The sequence below is a fragment of the Parus major genome, unplaced genomic scaffold (assembly GCF_001522545.3).
Source record: "Parus major isolate Abel unplaced genomic scaffold, Parus_major1.1 Scaffold101, whole genome shotgun sequence".
Classification (NCBI taxonomy): domain Eukaryota; kingdom Metazoa; phylum Chordata; class Aves; order Passeriformes; family Paridae; genus Parus; species Parus major.
The window spans coordinates 2,180,525-2,190,515 of NW_015379261.1; positions in this window are offsets into that span (position 1 = coordinate 2,180,525).

Genomic DNA, 9,991 nt, shown 5'->3' on the forward strand with positions numbered 1-9,991 from the left:
TTTCTTTTTAAAGGAACCTCAGATACAAATTTTTAAAATGCTTGAGTACTTTCATTGTAAGATTTTGTATTCCACAAAATTTAACTGTATAGTTTTAACCCAGTAGTCCCAAAATGAACTTAAATATGCTTAGTTCCTGAGGATGACTTTTAACAGAAACATAGGTGGCCAAAAGAGACTGCAGTGAGGGACGCAGTACTTGTCAGGTACTGTGCAGCAGACCAAATCCAACTGTTTGTAGCAGTGAGATGGACAGGAACTATCACTCACACTGCTGCAGCTTTTTCTCATTTCCTTTTCCCCCTATCAATTTAGTCAGATTTTAGTCTATCCAGCTGATGCAAGACCCTCAGCTTTGCATACCCATCAAGATCACCTTTTTGTCACCACAAATGCCACTGTGACTTCACTGAATGACAGCTCAAGATGTTATTTCTGGACGAAAACTGTCATTTTACCCCACCAACACAGACACTCTTCACAACTGCATCCCTAACCTTCCCATGTTTTCAGCTGAGTCACTTTCCCAAGCTGGCTCACAGTGCAGTCACACAAAAAATGTTGCTAAGACATGCTGCAGGATGGAGATGGTCAGAGCCATTAGAAGTCCCTTAAAGCCCTCAGCTAAACAGTCTTCTGTTCTGGAGAACTTTATTTTCAAACGTGCTTTTGCTACATCCATGACGAACATTAGCTCCCTGCACTTCCCCTCAGGGAATTTCATTCTTATATCTCCCAGCTCCCTTCCAACCCTAAATACTTATATCCAGTTCTAGGACTTTACATTGCCTTGGAAAATTGTTTCTTCACTAGTAAACTCAGGGTGGAGGTTAACTCATTTACCCTTACAGCAAGAAGCACAGAAGAACTAAAGCATCTTGAACAGAAATGGATTCTTGGAGTTATTCAGTCACGTCAGATGCACATGTCACAAAATTGCCTTCATAAAACTATTGACCCCTGTCATAGAAACCTTTTATTCTTTGCCTTTTACTTCCTGCATTTCCAGTTAAAGATTCCAGCTTCTTGTATTGCCTGTAAATTCCTTTATTTTCAGCTCTTACTTCCTGGGATGTTCTATCAAGATATTAAGGGCATTCTATTTTTATTCAGGACCTGTTTATAATTACCATAGAATCATAGAATCCATCTAACATCCATCAAATCCATCTCTTTCCAATTTAGAGAGAGGGATGATGTTGCAGGGGACTGTGTCACAGGCTTTACAGAAGTCCAGGTAAGTGACATCCGTAGCCCTTTGTCCATTGATGGACTCACTCTAACATGCAAGACCACTGGGTTGGTCAGGCAGGACTTGCCCTTAGTGACAACTGTGCTGGCTGTCCCAAACCACCTCACTTCCACCTACTATGTATCTTATTATTTTATTTAGTTCTTTCCTTTTCTCAGTGAGTAACCCTGTTTCCATATACATACAGCAATCAGTCAATCTTCCTTGCTATGTCAACCATGCCAAGTTACTAATGCTTTTCTCTCCTTCAAATTTTTGATAAGAACTTCCACTTTTCCAAGGTATCAAGACTCTCTACACATTCAATCTACTACATGATATATTTTGATGGGATGAGATGGATAAATCAACCACCAGCCCTAATCTTGGTGGTTAGACACCTCTATTTAGATCTACAAGCACATTGCTTACCAAGCAGAAATATGACATCTCAAAAGAACGCTGTAGATGACACTCCAAAAGAGAGACTTCATGAGGGAAGCGGTGGAGCAGACATTATGGACTATAATCCTAATTTCAGCCTACTCTTTTGTGAAGGCAGGAGACTCTACTGTTGTCAGTGCAAACAGCAGGCATCTCCTCTGAAGACCATTCTTCATGTCACTAGCCAAGAAAGGAAGCCACAGACCCTGAAAGTCACTAAAGCAGGACAAGACACATAGTTATTTCCTCCTAATCATAGTTCTTAATCCAACAGCTCTTATTGCATTAGCAAGCATACCTCTGTCAACTTTAGCTAGACTGATCTCATGAAATTTTCATTTTATAGAAGTTCCATTGGTAAATACTTACATATTATTAGTACACATGGAATTAAAAACAAAAAACAAGCAAACAAACACAAATATATTTTTCCTTGCTCAGAGAATTAGAACATGCTATATATTTGTATTCAGAACAGAGAAATTTAATTTTAATAGCTCCAAGCAGAAGTAGGTCATGATTAGTATTTTGTTTTGTCATAAACATGATTTTTTCAATGGAATTCCTTATGAAATAAAATCTCCCCTTCTTCTTAGAAGCAATTTTTCAGAATTATCACAATAGAATATTTCTTATTTTTTCTGATTATAAATCCACAATAAACAAGCTTTGATGCATGTCAGGTCTCCTGGAGTACAAGTGCATTACTGATAATAAATATTGTCCTGCTGCTACAACATGAATAATTCATCATAACTAAGATCTCTTCATCTCTATTTTCTACTATGCCTCTTTCAAAATGCAGTCTTGGAAACAATTTATAGAAAGTGTGTATTTCTTATACACTTTATCTTACTCTCTACAACGTCACTATCTAAAAACTAAACATGACATGCCCATTAAATTTAATTATAAGGTATCCATTTCAATAAATATGCTCAGAACCTGTATGTTTATCAATATGTTGTCCTTACCAGCTGAATCAGTAAGCTCTTGCTATACAAAACCATTGTGTTTTGTACATTTTTTTACTGGAGGTGTCCATGACAAGAACAAAATCATATATAATGCAGTAAGTAAAGTAATAAACATTCATTTATTCACCATCTAACACATTCTACCTAAAAGAAAAATGGCTATTAAATAATGTTAAAGGCAGTCTTTTTAACAGTCAGCAATGGCAAATATAGCGAGTTTTCACCTGTGCCATACGTTTAAATACTAAACACATTTTCTGGAAAGTCAATTCTTTTATTTGCTTAGTGAGCTGTATATCATAGATTCAATTTGTTCACTCTCCAAATCAAGGAACTTTTTCTTACTGAATGTGTGATTTGTATTGTTACTCTTACCTTTAAAGATCAAAGTCTTTTTTCTCATACAATACAATCTGTGTTTGATCAGAGGACTATTACTAAAATACAATTTTGTTTTATGGAAACACTTGCAATCATATATAAGGTCAAAGCTATTTAATTGTAAAAAATTTGGTTGTTTTTTATTTTTTTTTTAATATAGCAGATAATCAATTTTTCTCTGCTGAATTCAGAATATCTGGGTTCTTCATGAAAAGAAGACATTGATGATTATTTAAAATAAACCTTCAACCTAATATTGAGTCAATTTCTATGGGGTAGCCTATTACTTGTCGAACTGGCATATCCTTGTTTCAGATTTTATGACTCGTTGAATAAAAACCATAGTTGATAATTGTACTGGGTTAGAGCAAATCTGGGAGGAAACCTTTGAATGGAGTTCCCCTAGAAAACAAATTTAAGTGGCCCTTCCCCCAGTTGATTTGAGAAAAGCTTCTCTTGGGGAAAAGTGTAAAAAATCTTGTTTATTTAACAAGCAAAGTATTCACAGGAAAAAACCAAACCAAACCAAACCAAACCAAAACAAACCCCAAAGAAATAAAAATTAAACAATAAAACCTCTCTCTGATGGCAAATTCAGAAAGTCCTTGTCATGAGGTCATACTTGGCTCATTCAGCCCCTCCAGCACAGGAAAATGCCATGTCCTGGGCCGTGGTGGGCCACAGGTGTGAGCTCACAGAGTTTTTTTGGGTTTTCAGCCCAGAGCAGGTTTGAACAGATCCAAGAAAAAAGGAAAAAAAAACACAGTCCAGGGAACTCCTCTGCCTCAGCTAGCTAAAAACTAACTAAAAGCAAAGGAGAGCTCTGTCCTGCTGTCTGTCCGTGCTGCAGACAACACAGTCCAGGAGCAGGATGTGGGGCAGTGAGGGCTCTTTCTCAACACAAACTGCAGCTTCTTCTTCCTCCCTTCACTCTCAGAGCCAGTCTGAAAGATGCAAAACTTAATATGCAACATAAACAAGGTGACTGGGGGTAAAAGCATCATAAAGTCACCCCAGGACAATGTTAATTGTTCAATTTTCCTTTTAAGGAAAGGCTCAATAGCCTTTTCCATTTTAGGCTTTAAGTATTTAAGCTCATGCTAAAATACTAGATAAGCATAAATACCTTGCTCTAGACTCCAATGCAGAATGATGGTTCACATGTTTTTGCTAATGAGAAAATAATGTGAGTTGTTTCACATACTGACACATTTGGAAACTGATGCTCCTTAACAAGTGTATATACTAGAAATAAATAAGATAAACAAGTAATTGCTGGTAGAAACAGTAGGTTAGTGAATTATTTGCATAGTTTAGGAGTGCTACCATATGTTCGAAATTGCCTTTGGTCTTTAGCAGAATGTACTGATTTCAATGATGTCCCAGGGAACTGAATAAGAGGGAGAGAATTTCAGAGTGTGACATTTGAATGTCAAAGCAGTTTATTCAGTGTAGCTCGTGAACAAAACAACTCCAAAACCAACCAAACAAAAAAACCCAACCAACCAACCAAAAACAAAACGAAACAAACAAACAAAAAACCAAACCAAACCAAAACAGACCAGGATGGAGGAGAAAAGAAATTTCTGTATGAAAAGTGCCAGAAAAAAACAAATGGAGATATTTTAAGACGACACTGACTACTGATCAAAGAACAATTGGATGTATGGAAAGAAAAAATTACATTTAATTGAAAAACAAAATGAAATCTAGGAATAGCAATGAAAAGGATGAAAAAAAAGAAAATATGAGAACTAAAAATGTATTTTTTAGTCTAATGACTAGGGAAAATCAAACAAGTCTTCAGAATATTTCTTTCTAGAGTCACTAGCCATGAATTTTAAAGATGCAAGGTGGTGAACAGTGAGGTTTTTTTTTCCTTGTTTGTTTCATAGGACAGGTGTTTAATTCTTTTTTTAATTCTGAGTATGAGCCCAAAGTATCTGCACCATGTGAGAAACTAGGAACAGAGAAACAAAGAGCTCATCAATGGAAAAAATAACAGCACCGCTGAAATTACTAAATAAGATAAAATTATTAAAAAAACCCTAGTAACTGTGCTTAAAGCTACCCTGGCAAGTGTACTTACAGGTATCTATAGCTAAGCAGAAATATTTATTGTATATGATAGTATTTTATTTCAGGAACTCACCTTGCACCAAATGTCAGAAAATCAGGTTTTCACTAGCAAAGGATAATTTTTTGCCCTTTCTGATACTTTTTAAAGTATTACTTAGTAAAAATTTCTGTAATTTTTATACAGCACTTCAAATTTAGCTTACACTCACTGTCCACAAGTTTTATTGCAATAAAGAAGAACAGGGTATAAGTCTACAATATGCTCATGTATACTTTTCCTAGGGATATCCCTATTGTTACATATGAAATCTGAATATGATAGTTTATTTGTGTAGCTGGAGAGATTCCCTATAATTATCATCTCTTTGCTTTCAACAACTATGTTATCATGAATTATAGGATGGGGCTATGGCTTGCAGCTGTGCATTTGATAAAACAGAAATCTGTACTTTCACCAATACAAGCAACAGATTTACTGCCCACACAGCAATGATATTTATCATTATTTGTTTATCTGAGCCAATCAAAGTCTCATCTGTGCCATCAGAAAAGCAAAACAACAACAATCAATTATCAAATCCCATAAAAAGTGAAAATGAGGATTAATCTCATGTTACAGCAGCCTCTCTGGCTTTCTTTGTTAATCATGTTTCATAAACAGCCATCAAATTTATGGTCCAGTATGGATGTGGAAACCTCCTCACAAAATATTCAGTGTACTCATTAATTCATTTCCTTCTGCTCTGAATATAGGGACATGTTCATATTCCACGTTTAAATTATTTCAATATAGAAATCTGGAAAATCCGGGGATAAAATACTAATCTGAGTTAAAAAACCAATAAACTGTTTATTCCTCCACAACTTAAAAGTGCGTGTGGCATAGTTGTGTTTCTGTAGATACAAGAATGACTATTTTAACTGAAGATTCTCAAAGGGATCATAACACTACTCATCTTTTGAGTTTTCACCTCATAAGGCTATTTGAATCTTTAATATACCCACCTGTGAGCTCAAATGTCCTCTTCCCGATCTTTCTCTGCATGAATTATCAAGAAGGCATTCTACAGAATGGTAATGTTAGCAAATTGTTAGTTCCAGGTTGGAAGAACTATTACACATAGAAACAACTGTGTCACTATCCCAGACAAAACAGAGATAGTGAAGGGAAGAAATGTCTCACAAAACTATTTTTCTTGCTCTTTTCAACTTATTATGAGTAAACCCAGGGCAGAATTTTTACTCCTTTTACTATACTTTTTACTCCCTTTACTATAGAATTATAATTTAATGAAAATTTAAAGTTTTCTTCTTCTTCCTCTGACATTTTTTCCATTCTGTATATATATTTCCCAGAGATCCTCAAGTTCCAATTCAGCACACCTCCTCTGGCTATGGCTTTTCCAGAGACAGCCTTCAAAAACCTGCATAAAAAAACAGGAATCTGGATGAGAGTCACTGATGAAATTAATACTGGACTTTTACTTCAAAGCCAAAAAAAAATTATTTTATTTAGGTGTACATCTTGATGCAGCCATTCCTGTCCAGCTGGATGCCATTTAGAACCACAACCAGATTGCCACAGGGCATTCTGACAATGGGTATTTAAAAACCCATTATGATAGACCTTTAGTACAACTGATTTTATGGAATTAAATTGAGAAGGAAAAAGGCTCACTTCCAAATTAAAATAGCAGGAAAAAGAGCTAACTTTAAAATTGTTCCAAAGAAGTTTATACAAGGCCATTTGACTATTCTTTTTTATTTTTATTATTGTTTTACAATTGTGGACAGTCGGTGTGAGGGAGCAAAGTGAAGCAAAGGGAAGAAGAAATAAACAAAAGTAGTAATGTGATCCTGTTAAATTAACATGTTTGTAAGATAGAAATAACATTGAAATTCAATGAAAATATGCTGAAAGTTGGCTATTTAGTTTTTAATAAACCTGCATAAAAAATTCAAATTTATAAGGATTAAGTCATAAAATACCCAGAAATTTACCATCCATTACTAAGTATTTATTTAAATGAAAGAGGAATATTCAATTATTCTCTTCATGAAACTATTGCAGAAGACATAGTAATATACTACTTTATAAGCATCCTTGTACTCAAGATATTTTAGATGGTTATTGTATAAAAGGCAAGTCAGTAACAAACAGAAAGGTGTGCTGGAGTCACAAAATCAAGTTTTATTCATGGATGATGTAAATTTCTAATACTAGAAATTCTAATATTTCTAATACTAGAAATTTGATCACATTTTTTCCTATAATATTTTTGGATAATGTGGATAAAAGGGCATTCCACAGGCTCATCTGTAGAACTCAGACAACACAAACAAAATTATATATGTAAATTAAGCAAAGAAGATCTAAACATGCAAATTTATAACGCTGGCATAGCTGCATTTTGTTATCAGGAATTTCCCTCCTACCACATTCAAGTCAAAGTAAGAGATCTCTTCCAAGTATCTTCTTCAGCCTCATCCTTCTTGATTTTATATTTCATATTATTTAATAACATTTATCACAGAGGTTTCTACGCAGTAACAAGTAGTCTATAACCTCTGGTTTTTTACAAGCAAAGGAATTCACAGGAAGAAGCTTGTCTGGATCAGACTTCATTACCACAGGCTGCATATGCAGAAATAGCAGTGTGAGATGTAATATTTGCCATGATACATCAGGGGAAAATAATGATGTTCAGCTTATGCTCTAGAACTTTGAACAGACTGTGCTAAGTACTGTCGCCCTGAAAGCTCAGCTTCTGAGCTTGCTGACATGGTTTTCTAAGTACTTTCCCAGGACAGTAACTGTAAACATAGATATGTGTGCATTCTTTCTGTTACACGTCTTCTGATGGGCATTTCTTATGGCCAGTGCAGTGAGAAAGTGTTATCCTGACCATCCAATCCCTGGCCATGGTAAGAAGCCTATAAATCCTGGGAAGGAAAATAAACTCTGCTCTTTCTGCACCATACCTCAGCCTGTGTCCCCGTGATCTATTGATCTTCAGCAGTAACATCTGGTGAACCCCGACGTGTCTTGCACGTGTGTTACAGGGTACTGTCTAGCCTGTGGCTATGGATGGTTTTGGGCTTTCTCTTACAGAGGGCCTGGTTCTGGCGATATGGCGTGCGATGTCTGATCAGAGGGGGATTGATGTTTCGTATGCTGACTTCCAGCAATTGTGTGAGTACGGGAGAACTGAGGGGTTTTTCCCTGTGGTTGAAGCGATTTTTTCGCGGTCAGCTTGGGACGCTTTAGGCGATTCCCTGATCAATTCTCTGCTGGTCAGTTATCAGCCCCAGCTGCTCCGGCTGCTCGGGATCTGGCGGAGGTGTGGCTTTCTGAGGTCGGGTCCCGAGGTCTGCTCCCCCAGGATCGCCGGGGCCCCCAGCAGGTTGAACGGGGGCGCCGCGGGATCGATGGGCGTGACCTCCCCTCGGCCGGCGCCCCAGCGGTGTAAGCCTGAGGCGGGCTTGGGGCCTTGCCAAAAGGCCGTTGGGGGAGCTGCGGACCCGGGGGGTGTAACGCCGCCCCGGCCCACGCCCCGGCGGTGGAAGCCCGGGGCGGGCTCGTCTCCTCCGTGTGCCCTCCCGGCACAGACTGATGGGGGGGTGCTTGAACGGGGGGCGGCGCTGCCTCTGGGGGACGCCTCAAGGTTTATCCCGTGTCCCTGCTGCGGCTGGGCCGTGCCCTGCCCCACGGTGGGGGACGGGCCGGGCCAGGGCCCGGGCTCCGCACCGGCAGCCGCGCACGCTGTTCACCTGCAGGAGCAGCCAGCGCCGCTCCTTGGACCTTTCGCCCCTGAGGAACCATTGTTAGGGGCGGCTCTCAGCGCTGCCCCCCCCGCTCCGGATTCGTGTGGTGTGGGGGCGGGTTCTGCGAGTGCTGCGGACGCCGGGCCAGGTTCTGCCGACCCCACGCTGCCGCTTTTTCCCCCTGCGAGCCCGGGCTGTTCCCTGGCAGCGGAGGAGGACAATGCCGCGGCTTCGCAGGCTGTGCCTGTACCAGCGCCTCGGTCCTTCCTGGCGCTGAAGGCGAGCTGTGCCGAAATGCTTCCTAACCCCCCCGCCTCGGGTTCGCAGGCATCGCCTGAGCCTGCGGCTGGAGCCAGCCCTCCCCCGTCGCCTCCTGCGGCGGTGGCAGAGCAAGGGCCTGAGGTGTTTATCACTGGCTCGGGTGGTGTTGCTGCGGGGGAAGAGCCGGTAGCCTTGACGGGCCAGGGGTCCCAGGCTGCTGGAGCCTCTTCGGCTGGCCTGTGGACTTTGTCCTCCTGTAAAATGACTGTGCAGCTGAACGTATCAGGCATCCCATGTGCTTCCAAATGCTTTGGTCCGGTGGGTGAGGGCTTGAGTGCTCTTCTTGTGGCATGGTTGACTATCACTGCCCAAGGCACCATTGCTCACCTAGGGGACACTGTTCTTATCTCTGTGGGACCTGGATTTGCTCATCTTGTGCCTTTTGAGTTTTATGTTTGCAGAGCTGGGATCCAGCTGCGAGGAGATGGTGGCTTCGGGTTCCCTGGACCTCCCTGGGTCTCTGGACTGCTGTTCTGACAGCCAGGGATCATCCTGAATGGGTCTGCACCCTGTCCACCCTTGGTGAGATGCTGTCAGAGATTAGCTTCTGCGGTTTTGACACTGGCATGGACATCACGATTGTCTGGCTTGCTGATGGACCCAATGCTGACACATTCAACACAAATAGGAACTTGAGACTGACTCTTTGTTCAGCATTTTCTATTGTCTTCTCTCATGATAGACTAGTCACCATCCGTGACTTGATGCAAAGACAATCGGATCACTGTGATCTGCAGTTTCGACCTATCCCTGGGACATTCCTGTTTTCTGTATCAAGAAGAAGTCTGGGAAA